The 18,841-nt window shown below is 40.1% G+C and overlaps 1 protein-coding gene across 4 annotated transcripts in view; it reads right to left on the reverse strand.

The window, feature by feature from the left end:
• Nucleotides 1–18,841, reverse strand: part of FAM110B (family with sequence similarity 110 member B) — an 88,091-nt gene that overhangs the window by 54,489 nt on the left and 14,761 nt on the right. The window contains exons 1-2 of one of the 4 annotated variants that reach the window (XM_077352348.1): nt 14,690–14,707; nt 13,492–13,539 (exon numbers count right to left, since the gene is read on the reverse strand). The exons of 2 other annotated variants lie outside the window; for them this stretch is intronic. The gene's annotated coding sequence lies outside the window, so the exon portion shown is untranslated. Of the gene's footprint in view, nt 1–13,491; nt 13,540–14,689; nt 14,708–18,841 lie in introns of those variants that run through there. One more of the 4 variants, XM_077352347.1, reaches the window with a different exon arrangement.

Consider the following 18,841-nt stretch of genomic DNA (forward strand, 5'->3'; position numbering starts at 1 on the left):
GAAGCTGTAAGCACACAATAAATCATGGAGGCTAGTTCACAATCTTCTGTGATCTTTACAACTATTCACATTTCTATTATCTGAGTTTATTCAGTGTGAAGGGAAGTGCCATTGATTCCTACCTGAGTTATGCAAATCAAAGTGCAGGTTTCAGCCTATAAAGATCCTAACAGCCTTCTCCTAAATACACCTGAGATCATCTCAAGATGCACCTCCTGAGAGGTCGGGCAGACTGTGTCTTTTCTGTTTCGGGTCCCAACTACAGATAGCTATTTCCATATAGCATCTATTTTGGTCTACTTGTGGGAGTTTTTTGGAAATAAAATTATGAAAAAATGTTAAGAAAGCACTAGGAAAACAAATTTACAATGTCATTGTTCCTTTTGCAAAACATGCTGAAGTAATTCATTGTAGTTACAAGAGAACTGATAGCATATTAGTTGTGAACCTGAAGGCCAAGGTACATGCTACATCCAAAACCCATTATCTTATTTCCCATTGCATGCTTTAACCTCAAAAAACATCCATGAGGCACCAGATCTGGAGCAGGGTCATAGCAGAGGGAGGGGGTTAAACCCTTTCCCCTGTACTATTTTCTAGTTCGATTGGTAGGATAGTGATACATGGGAAGGGGGATTTCCTAGTGTTCCATCATACAGGCCCACCTCTAAGCTGAGACAAGTCAGAAGGTCCAATGAAAGACCCTAACATATGAATCAAAGTTATACTGACAGCCTCAGCTGTCTGTAATGGGAAGGTAATGTTTACATTGCTGTAAGGGTAACAAAATACCATGTGGAATTATCCTTTATTTCTCTAAAGTGCTATCCAGTTCCTAGGGATTAACACCACCACCACCACCAAAACAAATTACCATTGGCACCAGCACAACACAAAGTCCACAGGTGCTTCCCTAGAATATAAACCATAAACCCAAATGAAGAGAAAGTTCTTGCCTCCTAATTACAACCTCCTTCTCCATGAACCATTATTTTTATTTTAGTAAGATTTACACTCTCTCATTGAAGCAATAAGTCTGTCCCTGTACTGTGCCATTACAGACTGCAAATGGGAGACTTGCATGATTGAATATTCTCTTATTTAGAAAAAAATCCCCTCAAAATAACAACGCAAGTTTGACAGAGAAGGGTCATAGCCCAGCCTTTAGCATATAGCAGCTATAGTGTCATATTACTATCTGGGAAAAATCTGGTGCGAACTCCCATTTTGTCATGGAAACTTGCTGTGAGAACTTGGGCCTCTAATTCCCTCTCAGATTAACACATTTTATTTATTTATTTAATATATTTATTATATTTGTATACTGCCCTCTCCGAAGGCTCAGGGCGGTTCACATGAAACAGAACAGAAACAGTACAGATAACTTAGATTAACAATGATGAATGAAATGAAACAACAGGCAACATGGAACCATAGAAAAATTAAAGTAACTCATACTGATAGCCCAGTGGGTTGGGCAGAACTGCAGTGGGAGCTGTAGGAGGAAGCTCAGGAGGAGGGCCCTTGGGAAGTGATGGTACAGGTTGACCTCAACCAAATGCCTGGTGGAGGAGCTCCCTTTTGCAGGCCCTGCGGAACTGTTGAAGTTCCATCAGGGTCTTGATCTCCTTTGGGAGCTCGTTCCACCAGGTGGTGGCCAGGATGGAGAAAACTCTGGCCCTGGTTGAGGCCAAGCGTGGGGCCAGGGATCACCAGGAAGTTGGAATTGCTAGGATCACAGGATTGTTGTTTTGGGGATAAAATGGAAGACTGGAAAACAATTCTGTAAGCCACTTTGGGCATAAATATGGGGTATAAGTGAAATTTTAAAATATGTTTGCCCTTACATGCACACTGAAGTAGTATGAGACTGGTTTAGCACTTCAGTGAGAACTAAGCCTAGGCAGCAAGAAACCTATAGAACTGGGTATAATACCCTATGGTGTCAAATACCTACTAGAATATCTCACCACATAGATCAAGCTTTGGTTTTGCCAAAAACAGTTTCTACATGTAAGTAAACTTCCCAAAACATCCCAAGTAGATTGTACTGTAAGAAAGATATTGGTTTCTTGCCTCACTACATATGCTAACCTACATTCTTAACAATTCCTCAGAAGGGCCAAATGACCTCTGTATTTTAATTAATCTCTTAATTTGAATAATTGATTTGAACAAGTAGATTGTAAGGGCAAGTAGATTGTAAGGGCAAGGTCTCAGCTAATTGCTGCCAGCAACTGATTATCTAGTTGCCTATTATTCTCTTAGTGTGGACATATTTATTGAACCCAAGATGTTTCCCATGCAATTCAAGTGAATCCAAACAAATCCAAATTGCTGCTTTTTTCCTATTTATCTCTGGAATCTGTTAACCATTTTCATTATGCTGTATGTTAATTTATTATCACATTTTGCCAACAAGTAGGAACTGATTACTTCCATTTCATTACATTGTATCTGAGGAAGTGTGCATGTACACAAAAGCTCATACCTTGAATATATCTTTTTTGGTCTTAAACGTGCCACTGTACTCTAAATTTGTTCTGCTGCTTCAGACCAACATGAATACTTGGATCTATTTCCAATACTGAGTCTTTTTCTATCTGTGACCTTAAGACAGCACTCTTCAGTTAGTAATTCCAGGAAACTTCCCGCAATGCCTAGAACCACAGCTAGTAAATCGGACTGGCCAAATGATAGGGACACATTTTTAAAACCCATAAAATATATCCAAGTACTTATCAAACCATTTGTCTTGATAAGAAACAGCAGAGGGTACTAAAAGAACTTGAATCTCTGTCCATTATTTTCTCTGGGAGAACAGGTGAGGTGTCAGATGACTGGAGGTGGGCAAATGTTGTCCCCATCAAGAAAGGGAAAAAGGAGGATCCGGATAACTACCGACCCATCAGCTTGACATCTGTAGCTGGCAAAATTTTAGAACAAATCATCAGTCGGTCCTTGAGCAGCTAGAACAGAAAGCTGCGATTTCTAAAACTCAGCATGGGTTTCGCAAGAACAAGTCATGTCAGACCAACCTTATCTATTTTTTCAAAGAAGTGACTACTATGCTGGATCAAGGAATGCTGTGGACATAGTTTATCTGGATTTCAGTAAAGATTCTAATAAGGTTCCACATGATATTCTTGTTGACAAGTTGGTAAAATGCGGTATGGATCCTAATTCTGTCAGGTGGATTAGTAACTGGTTGACAGATCATATCCAAAGGGTACTTGTTAATGGTTCAGCATCCTCTTGGAGAAGAGTGACACGTGGAGTGCCCCAGGAATCTTCCTGGGGCCTGTGTTGTTCAACATATTTATAAATGATTTGGATGAGGGATTAGAGGGGGTACTTATTAAATTTGCTGATGACACTAAACTGGTAGGGGTAGTAAACACAACAGAAGATAGAATCAGGATACAGGATGATCTTGATAGGCTCAAGAAGTGGGCTAAACTGAATAAAATGAAATTCAATAGGGACAAGTATAAAATTCTTCATTTAGGCCCATTATGCACGGCCGCCGAAACGGCGATTTCAGGTCACATGGAAAACGCGGAGGGGGAAGACGCGACGCATACCGGTTATACACGGGGCGGGGCGCGACGGCGGCAAAACCCAGAGTAACCGATTATGCACGCGCCGATCCGGGCGCCGCGTCTGGTTGCGCCCCGCTCACCCGGAAGCTGCGCTTTCTTCCGCGTTTCACTGACGCGGCTTTTTCGGCGGCATGCACCGAAGCTGCAGCCGGTTGCAGCCGGCTCCGTGCGTTATCTGTGATTTTAGTCGCCGCCATTCCACCCCGAATGTGCGCTAAAACCCCCGTGCATAATGGGTCTTAGGTAGAAAAAAACATACACGCCAATATAGGATGAGGAAGACTTATCTAGGCAATAGTATGTGCAAAAAGGATTTAGGAGTCTTAGTAGGCCATACACTGAACATGAGTCAGCAGTGTGACTTGGTGGCTAAAAAGGCAAATGGGATTTTGGACTGTATCAAACAAGAGTATCATCAGATCACGGGAGGTGATGCTACCGCTGTATTCTGCTCTAGTTCAGCCTCACTTGGAGTATTGTGTTCAGTTTTGGACACCAAAGAGGGATATAGACAAGCTGGAGTATGTCCAGAAGAGGGCAACAAAGATGGAGCGAGATTTGGAGACCAAGACATATGAGGAAAGATTGGGGGAGCTTGGTATAGCCTGGAGAGGAGAGGACTGAGAGGGGATCTGATAACCATCTTCAAGTATTTAAAAGGCAAAGGAAGGAGAAGAATTGTTCTCTTTTGCCCTTGAGGGATGGACCAGAACCAATGGGATGAAATTAATTCAAAGAAATCCTGTCTAAATATCTGAAAAAAGTTCCTGACAGTTAGAGCGGTTTGTCAGTGGAACAGGCTGACAGAGAGGCTAATTCTGTTAAGATTCAAGGGGGTGGCAGGTTACAATATCTGAGCAATAGGGCTGTGAGTGTTCTGCATTGTGTGTGTGTATGTGGGGGGGTCGGACTAGATGACCCAGGAGATCCCTTCTAAGGTACCTTGCTCTATGATTCTAGGTGTTTAGCCATTTTCAGTGGCCTGGTTTAAACTGGAATGACAGACTAAGGAAAAGGGGAACAATTTTTTTAAAAAAAGACTGGGTGACTGAAAATTTATTACTTCGCTTCTGTTTCACCACATATACAGCCCTTTAAAAGACCAGGTGTTAGTCAGCTAGTTCACAGTCTCTCAAAAGGGGGGAAGGTAGGAAACCATAATAAAACACTAATCAGAATTCCACCTATGTAGAAGTTATTTAACCTGATAAAACTTCGGGAAATCTAGTTAAACTGGACTCATTTTTAATTGAGCATTGTGGTGATACTTAAATATCTTCCACTAAGAATCACTGGTACTCAAAATGTGCCTTGCTTTCCAAAAGTTTTGTAACTGTTTTATGGAGAAAGTTTGGAATAGCCTTTTCCTGGATATTAAATGATCAGATAATGTATGTAGAAAATGGTCATTACAAAGGGTATGAAAAATATTATTCAACATGGTATAAAATCTTATATCATAAGCAAATATGCAATGCTGAACAAGTCACCCATAGAAATTTTGTTCCAAATGAAAGGCGCTATTGATGCATGCGGCCTTTACCACAAAACATTACAGCTACTGTATGAAAGGGGTGAAAAGGCTACTAAAAGGTACATGAACCACATAATTTCAAGCTAAATGATGGTGGTTGTTTTTAACATGGCCTAATCACATTTGCAGTCAGTGCCTAAGCTCTCCTAAATAAATGTTTCTTGCTCTTTAGAGCACAGAAGTGGCTTTGTGAACCCTTTTCAATATTAACAGAAGATGCCATACCAGCACTTGGCAAGAGATAGCAAAGAGGTGCCTGATCAAGCAACATTAGAAACTACCAAGCACATTTTAAAAGGTACATGCATCTCACATTAATGTTCACTTAGGTTTAGGAATAATTTTCTCACAGCTGTTGAACATCCAGAATTGCCACAGAGGGCATGACGCAGCATATGCAATTGTAATTTGAATGGGCCTCCACCAAGAACGTCTAGGAAGTACAATCCTAAACAGAGGTGTATCCTTCCAAACCAATTGGTTTTAATGGCTTTATAATCTGTTTAGGATTGTCTCAAATGATAGCCCTTAACACTGATAAGACATGTGTGACCATATTTGAGACTTTGTCCTGGTCTCCACAAATCTTAATCAGGACTTCTGACACTGTGGCAAAGTAATTCTCTTCCCAGGGACATAGTTATGAACCCATAAAAAGGCACACACTCACTATTTCAGGGGACATTTTCAAAGCCCTACATTTCTAATGAAGCAGCACAAATTCCAATTAACTCTACAATACCCTCTTTCTTCAGCCAATATATGTAGCATTCTCTTCTTTGAAATTTGTCTTTGGAATGATACATTGTATGCGCCAGTTTCATTATGGTTTTTCTCTTTGAGGCACATCCACTACACTTTTAGTTATGGCAATTCAAAAACACATTGCCCCAATCTTTCAGTGCTAGGATATCAGTTCTGTTTACACTGAGTTTGCCCATCTGACATCTTCTGACCTCCTCTTACTCTGTGTATACATTCCACTGCTTGTGAAAGTATACAGTACTAAGTTCCCAAAACAAGCCAAGGTTAGTTTGGAACAGTCCACAATTGGATTCATCTGTCATTTGAACATTCCCAAGTTGCTACATTCATTCATATCTATACAAAACAAGGTATCAAAGACCATTAATGATAACTAGCTTGATACTAGACAGAACATATTAGAGCTACAATACAATTTTTTACTGTGATAGAGAATAAAAATACTAATGAAATCCAGGGGACGCAGGGGGGACACAAACTGCAAGTCCGACTAAACAGCTACAGAGTTCTATCTTAGCTGTCCAACTGACACATGGCAGTCTATTCCAAGAGGAATCTTTCAGCTCCATTGTACCATGAAACTAGGATGCAGAATGCTATTCTTCAACAAAACAGAGAAGGTGTAGGAATTGGAAACAGAAGCTGTTTGCCAGTGGACATTATGACAAAACAAATAAGCCTGTAGAATATACAATTTCAGTTTGTGGAGACAGGCAGGCTGAATCACTATTCTTTAAAGTATATATAGCACCTTGGCAGAAATAGCCCAAGTCCAAATAAAGATGCAACAGTGAATTTAAAGTTATTTAAACCATGTCACGTCATAAATGAATTATAAGTTAAGGAACTAACCAAACTGAATTGCATACGTTCCACTTAACATATTCCCTCCATCATTGCTACAAGTTGATTATAAATGAATGCCAAGTTCTAAAAATGTAAATACACAGAGAATGCAGAAAATTCAAAGATATGTTTCAGCTAATGACTGTCAAGCTAGATGGGCTGTATAAAATTAATGATGCAGCACATGTTGCATTTTAAACTGTATACCCTGTCAGGTTATACTTTAATGTACCTCTTTATAACAAACCAAATTATTAGTGGAATGGAAACCTCTACCACTATTCTGTAAGGAAGAAAACTAATATCTGACCTAAATGTGGCTATGTTTTCTGTATAACCAGATTTCCCCTTTGAAGGGAGTTTTCACATCTGTTCGTGACAGACCGTGAAGCCATCTGCAAGGTACTGGTGTTAAGGGAAAAGAGGAAATGCATCCCTACTATCAGGCAACTGGCCCAGCATTTCCTGTCAAGGTTTGCGCATACATTAAGTGAGTGTTCCAACTGGACACCTCTAATGATGCAACTAGAGCTGGTCAGGACCAGAAGTCTCATGTCTCAACACTGCCAGGCACTGACACCACTGCTATGTGGCAAAGGTAAGGAACATTCACTTAGCTGCCTGAGCACAAAAGGATTAGTTATGTGGCATTGTGAGGTCCATGCAAGGTTTGGGTCAGACAGGAAAGAAGCCCTATCTTGAGGGGGAAATTACCATACTAAAACAGCAAGATCAGGGAAACTGTTACCACAAAACATTAATCTGCAGAGAGCAAGAGGGATTTATTTTGGCCAATCCTTTTTCCCCTCCCCCAAACAGCAGTTTTCACATTGAACCTCATGAAAAATTCAGCAAAGCATTACTGTGAGCTACAACTAAAGCTGACATTTCAATTCAGAATAAAATTGTTTGAGAAAGTCCTAAGTATGAAGTGAACAAGCCTGTACCAGTGCCGTTATACTTTCCTTTCGCTATTTGTAAACACTGAGTTGAAAAGTTTATCAATTACAAATGTAAAGAGCTAGTAGGCTGTATAAAGACAACAGGATAAATCAATTTGTCTTTATTTTATCACTGACTATTGTATTCTACAATTTCACCATTAAAATATCCTTAGAAATTAAAATATGAAGCAATCAAACAGACGTGTTTTACAGCACAAAGTAGTAGAAGAAAGCTCCAGTCTAAAAGTCACTATGTTAGCAAGACAGTTGCTGACTGCAGAAAATGGTTAGTCATAACAGAGTGAGGACTGAGAGCCTACTTACATCCAGCATATATTAACTTGAGGCTGGGAGGGCTTGTTGTGGACACAACCTGTGACCTGTTCCTTCTGCTGATGCCCTTGGACTGCTTGAAGGAACTCTTGACTCCCTGGACTGAATTAAGAAATTAATTGCATTCTCTTTGTCCCTTGGCATTTTATTTTTTTAAAAATAATGATTTTCTTTACCTCCCTGGCAGCTCATCTGTGCTTCCCTCCAGCAGACAGCTGAAACCTGAGACCAACACAAGAGGCAAAGAAGCAGCTGGCTTCCTTCCCTTTCCCGGAGGAGATGGGGAGTGAGAAGAGGCTGAGGATGGAACAACTTACCAGTAGCAGGGCCTTTTAGGGAGGCTAGCGCCTCTTCCACCCTGCAAGCAACATTAGGGCAAAAGAGTGTCCCAACTTCCTCAGCAGATATGCATTTCCTGTTCTTATTGACACTTGCGCCTTTGTGAAAGGGTGCAAAATCATTCATGAAGGGTTGTAATAGTTAACAGAAAGGGAGGGAGAGCTTTCTGAAGAGGCATCTACTAGTGCAACTCAGTTATTGAAAAGTCATAGACTTAAGGCAACCTTGAAGCCATATTAGAAGAGGCAAAAACATTTATACAAGAGTTATATACCAAATGTTTAATCACCTTGTAACCATTACTGCATATTTAGTATTGTTATACTGCTTACTTATGAGAGTGTATTTGACATCTAACACTTTTGGAGAAGCCATATGTTTGTGTCTTCTAGTGTTTCACTTAATATGAAACAGATTTATATATATATATATACAAGGAAGTTCTACAACAGCAGATGGGGAAAGTTTTCCCATTGCTCTCCTACAGGCTGCCAGAAACCTCAAGGAAACTATTTGGTGTTACTATACAAACACAGCCAAGGAATATAAAAGAGAGATGGCTCTGTTGCAAAGTGTGAACAACCACTTACTCCAGAGGCATGCATTACTACAAGAACAAGTGAAAGATCTCTGTCATTAGCACCAAAAAAATGCAACCGTAAGACAAGGCTTATGACTGCCTACGCAGATCTTCAATCTGTGACTCAAGGTCAGCCGTGATAGCCATTTTAAGACTAGCCTCCTTCAGCAGCCATTTTGTGACAAAGGTGCCCACAGGCTCAAAAAGATTGGAACCCATAGCTTAGAATATTTTCCACTTAGTAGCACCATGCTATGTCTTAACCAGGCTGTTCTGAGCTCAACTACAACTATACATCTCCAGGTATCCCAAGAGCTTTAAATTTTCCTTCTTTCCCATGCAGTAGAAAAGATGAAGATTTTCACATATCTCAGTATAGCATTCCAATCTACAGGCTCATAGAAAGCCACTGAGAATACCCAAAGATTTTCATTTCAAAGAGGAAGAGCTTACATATTCCGTATGCCATTACTTTTTTTAAGACAAAGTATTATCCAAACTTCTGTATGGCCCACGGATTAAGACACCTGCCTGCTAGAAGCCATACAGTCCCAATTCTTAAGGAGTATATTTGCTGTCCCTTGTTGTGCACAAAACACAATTCTGAGAATAGAGTCACTAGAGGCGTGCAGCTGGAACCTTGCAATTTACCGCTAAGGTTGGGGCAATGTCTCGAGAACAAACTACAACTACATGGATTTTATCCCACAGCAATTTGCCACCTTGATCCCTTGAGAGTCAAAACTAACAGTGAATTTGGAATGTATATCTCCAAACTAATAGAGTTTGGGCACACCTCTAACCAGCGGTGGGGAATTACACCTGAGACATCATGCCAGTGAACCACGTTTACACCACAGAATTCCTCCCAATACCCTTCATTTTGGCCCAGCTGAATTTTTACCCTCAGTGCATTCCATATTCCCAATGCCATTGTCACTGCTAATCTGGCACACCTGAAACTGTCAAGTATGTGTTATTGCATTGTAAATTGTACAAGGTATCTTACATTTCCTTACAGATTAGTTACTTTTTAAAATATAGCTCTTTTAGAGATGAGTTATCTTCCTTGCAAAAGATTTTCAGCAACCAACAGGCGAGCATAGCTATGATCCCTCTCTTGCTTTTTGTTTCCTCATGTCTCTGATCCTACCTGTAAGAATCTCAAGTAGGCACACTGGACTTTCCCCACCTCCACTCTATCCCTACCAACAACAACCCTGTGAAGTGGTCCAGACTGAACAACTGGCCCCAGGTGACCCAGATGACAGGCTCCTGATTCAGAAGAAGGAGAACAGGTCTCAACGTAGCTCTCCCAGATCTCCCCCACTAGTTCTCATCCATCCTGCATTTCCCACCAAAGCACTGGAGCTGAGGGGAAGACTTGAGAGAGATCTGTGATTAGAGTATGCAGGAAGGAAAAAACACTATGCCTTCTCTTTCCTCACCTTCAACCACACACCTCACCACATGGGCCCACTTGCCTGTCCTCCTTCCCCCAGCAGCTTCCTACCTTCCTTCCCTCACATTAGTTGCTCACTGGCCAACTAAGAGCCCTTGATAGGCTGGTTCTGGCTCCCTGGCCATATGTTTGACACTCCTGATATAACTAACATACAAATGTGCCTTATACTGAGACAAGACCAAGGGTCCATCAAACCCAGCATTGCATATTGTGATAGGCAAAGGGGTTTGAGGATAGCACGTACAGATCACTGCAGCCATACTATCAGAGATCCACCATCTGGACATGCCAAGATCTAAATTGGACAACTGTATGCAAAGTATGTGTCTAGACTAAGCTATAGGTCCTCCCTCACTGTTTTGAAAGACATTATCTGGAAAAGGTGTGCTCTATTCTATGAAACCTTGAAGGTATTCATCTTTCAGGAGCACAGAATTCAGTGTTCTTGAAAAACTTTTTGGTCATCTTCACTTTTATAATAAATTATTTTGGACAGGAATTTAAACTAAGAATTGTACTATTATAAACTGCATTTAAATAAATAAATAACAGATCCTAGCCCTCGTAACTAATACGAAGTGTTTAGAACAAGCTCAAATGCTTGGTCCTGCTTTGGATAACACCACATGGCAACCCTAAAAACGTCCTTCTTGATTGTGGCACCAAAATTAGCAAATTTCCTCCTCTGAGCAACCAAAGACAGGACTGAAAAAGGCTGTGAGAAAGCAACATTGGGGGAAGGCCTTGCACAGTGAACCTCCAGAGGCACTTTTTTTACCGATGGTGGAAAATAGGTAGATGAATACTATAAGGATTAAGACATCATTAACTTTCTCTAGAAATTATCTGGCCATATGAAACTACTTTATATTGATTTAGACCACTGATCCCATCAAGGTCAGTATGGTCTAACCCTGAAATCTAAAATGAACAAAGAAATACTGAGGTTTTGCAAGTGAAAGCAGATCCTTCAAAACAGTGAAAAACAGCTACAATTGAGAAGATTTCCACAAAATATTTCAAAACAAGATGAATGTAGTAGCAGTACAATTTACTAGCCTTGGCCAAAGGCCCACGCAATATTAAAAAAACCTGCAAATCATAAAATACCACAAATAACAAGCATATATGTTAAAACGATTAAAGCTCCATCCCTGTTTCCCAAGCTCAGACACACCAATATCCAGCTTACAGTATATATGATAAAACAAAAAGCATTCTATCCATATTTCCCAAATTCAGACACAAGTTAGGAATTTTTTTTGAAACTGAACAAGGAGAATGAGAAACATGGTAAATTACATATGTTCAAGGTAAATGTAAAGTGCAGCCAAACAATACTAACTTAGAATAAGGACTAGTAAGCTATGAATTGAGCCTCTTGTGGCGCAGAGTGGTAATGCAGCCGTCTGAAAGCTTTGCCCATGAGGCTGGGAGTTCAATCCCAGCAGCCAGCTCAAGGTTGACTCAGCCTTCCATCCTTCCGAGTTCGGTAAAATGAGTACCCAGCTTGCTGGGGGGTAAACGGTCATGACTGGGGAAGGCACTGGCAAACCACCCCGTATTGAGTCTGCCATGAAAACGCTAGAGAGCATCACCCCAAGGGTCAGACATGACTCGGTGCTTGCACAGGGGATACCTTTACCTTTACCTTTAAGCTACGAATGAGTAGCTAAATAACTAGGAAGGGCTCTTGGGACTGTGGCTGATACCTCAATAAGAATGAAAAAAGCTATATTAGGGAATACTATTGAGAATAAAACACTGTCATCCCCTTGCACAGTCCTACAATACAGCCAAATGAAAATACTGGTACATTTATCTTTAAAAAGTTGCCTTATCTCAAAAAAGTATATCAGACTCAGAAAAGATGCAGAAAAGCACAAATAAAAGGATCAAGGGGTTGAAGTATTTTTCCTAAAAATGACTTACATTTTCACCTTTTAGTTTCATCAACAGATTCATAAAAGGGATGGACGGGCATGAAAGAAACTTGTGGAGTTACACACAAAGCAAGTAAACAAATTTTCTTCCTCATTCTATGAAACTGCAACACAGGTTCAGTTCCTGAATTTGACTGGCATTCAATTCCAGGACAACAGATGGGCACCAACAGGCCCATGAACATGATAAATTTTGGTCAGTTCATGATTCATAAATCAAAGCTGGCATACTGAAGACCCACTAGGAACTTTCATAAATTTTAAAACTGTTTGTGGTGGTAAGAGCAGGAAGCAGAAATTTAAAGTACCCATGGCTTTTCACAGAAAAACAGGTGAGTGGCAGGGAACAGAAATCTGGGGTCACGAATTGGTTTGGTTTGCAAACCAACCTTCTGGTGATTCAGTCTGTGGTTCAACCACATACTACAAGCTGAAACAAACTGCAGAAATATGGTTTGTGCCCATCCCTATCCAGGGCCCACTAAAGGAAGTATTTCTTCACACATTGAGTAATTAATTTATGGAATTCACTGGTATAAGTTGTTGATTGTCTTAAATGCTTTAAAAGGGGACTATACAAATCCAGAGAAAATAGATCAGCAGCTTATTAAACAATGAATACCACCTACTGAGGGACAACAGCTAGGGCAGATGGTTGCTGGTCACCGTAAGAAATGTCTGTCCTGGCCCCAACCTGGTGGAATGAGCTAAGGGCCCTGATGGAACTGGGTCAGTTCCACAGAGCTTGTAAGATGGAGTTCTTCCACCAGGCATTTTGGTTGGGGCCAATAAACATCAATAATACTCCAGTCAAACAATGGCTGGGCTCCATCTATATGGACCCCCCCCTCCGAAACTGATACAAGATCTAAACAATTAACTGACAAAACAGTTGGCAAAATTAATTTTTTCCCTATGAGAATCAGTGTGGTATAGAGGTTGGAATACCAGATGCTCTGGGAAATCCAGGTACCAATGCCTATTCTGCCATGGATGCTTGCTGGCTAACCATGGACATGCTATACACCTCACAGGATTCTTATGGGAATAAAATGGAAGAGAGTATAATGGTATCACATGGTTTGTGTTCCCACTGAGGAGACAGTTTGCGTATAAACAAAATAAGACCATAATGCTCACCACAGATGTCATGTTCTAATATGATTCACCTTGGTACAAGATACAGATCTGATAAAATGAATAAACATAAAAACAATATGAACTTTTGATCTACCCATGAACATCAGATTTCCATTTTAAAATACTCTAAACAACACTCTTAGAAGCAAGTGATCCACAAATGTAAATTCCTCAATAAAGTAAACTACATAGGCTATGTACCCAGTGATTATGAGCAAAAATGTTTTCTGACTCACAGTATTTTTATAGTTCTTTCTTGCAACAAGATTATCAGAGGAAATTTTCACTGCTATACATATTTAAAGAAAACAAAATTTAGGACTGGAACCAAAATGTGTTTAGTTATTTTTAACGTGTGTTTTATATAGAAGAACCACAGGTCAACCCACTTTTTTCAAATTCCGTACGAGTTATTTAAGGCCATAAGCCACCCTAAGAGTCAAATGATTTCTTTCTGTACAACATAAACAAGTTCTGAATCACATCATGTTGCAAAATAAGTATCTAAATGTTTTCAAAAGTCTGAATTCTTCTGGCTTAGGACAGCCTAGTTTTTATATTCTTTATATACCAACAAACACTGCTGTTAAGCTGTATCAGTAACAGGTCACTACAAATCACAATTGCAGATATGGGGAGGGGGAGACATTTATACCTTAAGAGGCTTCGATTCATTCAAGAAATACATACACCTATCTCATTTCATGAACTGTATATTCAAAAGCATCTAAAGGAGAAAGAGTGCTTTATGCAAAAGCTGAATTTTTTTCGGGTGAGGGGTTAGGAGGAGGGATCAATTTAGTTCATAAAGATTCAACTCACCCAGTGGCTTAATTAAACTATCAAACAGTTTACTCATGACAGACATAATTCTGGCATTCAAGTCCCTCCTTTCTCCTTTCTAATACACCAAAAATAAATACAGAAACCAGTTTTAAGCCTGGTTAACAATACCAGTTACTTAAATGGAAACAAACCACGGCTTGTGAAAGTACATATATTCAGTATGCTAATACTTCCATTATTTCGCCCTTAAACTAGGTCTCTCCCCACTAAACGCCCCAACCATACTCCCATCATATTTTGAAATACTATCACCATTGGATATATCACTTGAGATGATCTTATAAAACACTTACATAAAAAACCCTCTTTCCAAACAGGAACAGTGCAGAGCTGCGATCTTAAGCAAGCTTACCTGGATTTAAAATCCCCTCAATGCATCCACAGGAAAGGAGCACATTTAACACAACATGATCTCATGTGGTAGAGGCATGCAAAAGCATGTAGTGAGCTTCTTCCTCAGACCCGGAAAGCTGCCCACTCCACAAGAGCCATGCAATCAGCGCAATTCACATACTCAAAATGTTCACATGTGCAAGCCTGAAGTGAAGAATCACAGCACACTGAAGGACCTCCAGAGCTGGAATGGACCCCAGTCTCACTGAAAACAGTAGGGCTTCTGAGAACACATGCAGAGCTGTATGTCATGTTGGGGCATACTGCTAATAGAACTGCGAGTACCAGCTGTATAAAAATCAAAATAAACAACATGGATGGATTTACTTGACTGCAAAGTCTGCAGAGACCAAAGAAAATGAAGGTCAGGAAACGGTATTTTTTTCAGAACAGAAGAAACTGGGAGAGAAGGCAGCTGCTGAAAATAATTTCTGTTGAACAGAGCCCTAAGTTATTAATAAGACAGAATCTCTTGACCTAGATTTTTTCCCCTAGCTTCAAGAAGGGAAAAGATTCTACTTTTCTTTCAATGCAATATATTATACCTCACACTGAACTATATTAAAGAGAGACTAAGAAATAAAGCTAAAAGGACGACCTACCCTGAGAGCTTCTAGATTGCACTGATGGAAAAGAACTCTTCTGCTATACACATTTGGGGTTCTTTTGAACTCAAAAGCTACAAACACTGGTTTTTAAAACTGCTATTCGATTTAGTATCCAGTTGTGTAGTAATAAAAACTTTTAATCAAAACTACATGCAGAAATCTCCAACACACTATTTCTAACTTGTGTCCCCATATACATACCCGTTTTTTTTTATTTATCACAGCCTTAGCAAACAATCAGAGCAATAGTGTTTTTAAAAATGCATTCTTATAATCCCAATGAAGCACTCAGCACACAAAACAAAATCAGGACTGAGTCATACAACAACAGCATAAGAACTAGGAACAGCTTATTAGAGAGCAACTATTCCAACCTTCTTGTACAACAGATTTCTGCGGCCTTAAATCATAACAAGAGTTTGCAGAGTTTGGGTTCAATTCAGACCTGCTAGAAAAGCTGTGAAGTTTAACTGTGATTTGAAGTACAAAATTTGAGTCTATTGGCAACTTTAAGACCAACAGAGTTTTATTCCAGGTGAGCTTTCGTGTGCACACACACACATTCCCTCTAATACAACAAAATAGAAATCACCAAACAGAACAGAACTTTGTTGCTGCAACAGACAAGAATAAATGGAAGTTACCAGTCCATACATATACGGTAAGTTGAAAGTGAGCAGTAAGTTAGCATAGAACAGGCTTTCTCATCCAGGGTTTCAAGAAATCCTGTGGTTTCATAGAATCATAAATTCATAGAGTTGGAAGGTGCCATACAGGCCATCTAGTCCAACCCCCTGCTCAACACAGGATCAGCCCAAAACATCCTAAAGCATCCAAGAAAAGTGTGTATCTAACCTTTACTTGAAGACTGCCAGTGAGGGGGAGCTCACCACCTCCTTAGGCAGCCTATTCCACTGCTGAACGACTGTGAATTTTTTTTCCTGATATCTAGCCTATATCGTTATACTTGTAGTTTAAACCCATTACTGCATGTCCTTTCCTCTGCAGCCAATGGGAACAGCATCCTGCCCTCCTCCAAATGACAACCTTTCGAATACTTAAAGAGGGCTTTGTCCCCTCTCAACCTCCTTTTCTCCAGGCTGAACATTCCCAAGTCCCTCAACCTATCATCATAGGGACTGGTCCCTTGGCCCCAGATCCTCCTCGTCGCTCTCCTCTGTACCCTTTCAATTTTATCTACGTCCTTCTTGAAGTGAGGCCTCCAGAACTGCACACAGTACTCCAGGTGTGGTCTGACCAGTGCCGTATACAATGGGACTATGACATCTTGTGATTTTGATGTGATGCCCCTGTTGATACAGCCCAAAATGGCATTTGCCTTTTTTACCGCTGCATCACACTGCCTGCTCACGTTTAGCTTACAGCCCACAAGTACCCCAAGGTCTCGTTCATTCACAGTGTTACCTAGAAGTGTATCCCCCATCCAGTAGGTATGCTTTTCATTTTTCTGACCCAGATGCAGAACTTTACACTTATCTTTATTAAATTGCATCTTGTTCTCATTTGCCCATTTTCCCATTGTGTTCAGATCTCATTGAACTCTGTCTCTATCTTCTGGAGTATTTGCCAGTCCTCCCAGTTTTTGATGGCTTTGGGTTTCCCAAATGGGTAGGAATTCATTTTTTAAATATATTTTTACATTTGTTGAATATTTAACAGGTAACAGGTAATATGACCACATATGTGACTCTCCCACCCCTCCCAAAATGGCCAACGATGGGCCTTGAGGGGTGGGAAGGGGAGGTTCCTTGGATGGGCATGTATCCAGCTGTGCTTCCCAACCATATTCTGCACAACTGTGCCACTTCTGGGGTTTCTTGCATCCTGAGGAATGCTTCAGGGGTTTCTCAACAATAAAAAAGTTGAGAAAGAATATAATATAATGAATATGTTTAATAGAAGGAAGAACCAAACAAGAATGACAAACTTAGTTTATAAGGTTATCAGTTGTTTCAGTTTTGTTTCAGGAAGAGGGGTAATAGTGACAGAAATGTCAAAATTGGAGATTAATGGGCAGATGTATCCTAATTGTGGAATGCTGAGAGTAATTAACTGAGATCCTGATATTATGCACCATATGTCTCCTCTCAGGCATGGAGGCAGATGTCAAAGGGTTAAATGCCATCCTTTCAAGGCCCAAAAGCAACCTAAGGTGGCACAATACTGCACTTTCCATTTTCTAGTGGAATGGATATGCATAGTTTTTGTCCTGTGAGCGAAAGGCCAAGAACCCACTGTGTTTTTGAATTCGACACAGCACTACAGTTTGCAATTACCTGGTTTAGAACCTCAACTTATACAGCTTTAATGCTCAGTTCCATTACAAAATGAGAACCAATTACTCCAGAACGTGAAATGCTAATGGGCGAACCAGCATTCAGCAGACCAAATGCTCCAAAAAAAAACAACTGCACGGAGCTTCTTAAGCTCTTATTTTCAAAGACATTCAAAGTCACTTTCACTGATAGCTGTGAAGCCACACAAACTGTTTAAATGGGCATGTAATTTATAAAACAACAATACTGCATTTCATGAACAACCAAGAAGCTAGACTGTCGGAGCCAAGGGGTTGCAGCATCCATGCTTTTTGCAACTTCAATTTGGTATCCAGTAACAACCCAAACTACCAGGCTAATATGACCATACATGCACAAGGCTTTAGCAACACATGTTGCATCAACTTAACAAGCAAACATCCACAGAAAAATGAAGCTGAGGGGAAACCTTTACCTGTTATTACTTATAATTATGGTCCAGGAAACAATGTTACACACCCTCATTCAAAAAGTTAGGACCGAAAGCTTCCTTTCGGCGATTCATGGCATTTCTCTTGTACACATACATCAAAAGTGCATATACATGGTTGAAATTGTACTAAACATTATAGGTTACATCCAAAGAATATTATAGGTTACCTCTAGGCTGGCCAAAGATAGGCATGAAGGAGACAGAGCTGGCTAAAGCCAAAAGAGTTCTAGGCTGCTTTCACATCACTGTGATGTTCCTATGGTAGTCTCATTGCAACTCTGTGTGACATCAGCTTTGCAAGGGAGACTCCAGCAAGCCAAGGATAATCCATTTGCTCTCCATTGTGGTTTCCTTTTCATCCCTGATGGGCATTGAAGGCCCCCATCCTAGTATGTTCTTATGTCACCCTTGAGATGAGATTCTCTGTCAACCCTGTTTTTGGTTGTTGTTTTTTAAATTTTAAATAACAGGGATAACATTACTTATAAATGATTATATACATATAAACCCTCCACATATTTGCAGACATCTCTGACAATTCCTCCCCACTCCCACATTGTACTGTGGATGATTCTCTTCTGATCAAAGAAAAAGAAAAACACACATACTTCTCTCCCACCACCCAAAAATGTTTTTATGGACATGGGAACATTGTGGTCTGTAGCATAAATGGGCAATCCACAGAAGTCTCTTTATACAAATGGATATGCTTCTATTTGCACAAGAGCACAATA

This window comes from Paroedura picta, chromosome 9 (assembly GCF_049243985.1).
Source record: "Paroedura picta isolate Pp20150507F chromosome 9, Ppicta_v3.0, whole genome shotgun sequence".
Taxonomy (NCBI): domain Eukaryota; kingdom Metazoa; phylum Chordata; class Lepidosauria; order Squamata; family Gekkonidae; genus Paroedura; species Paroedura picta.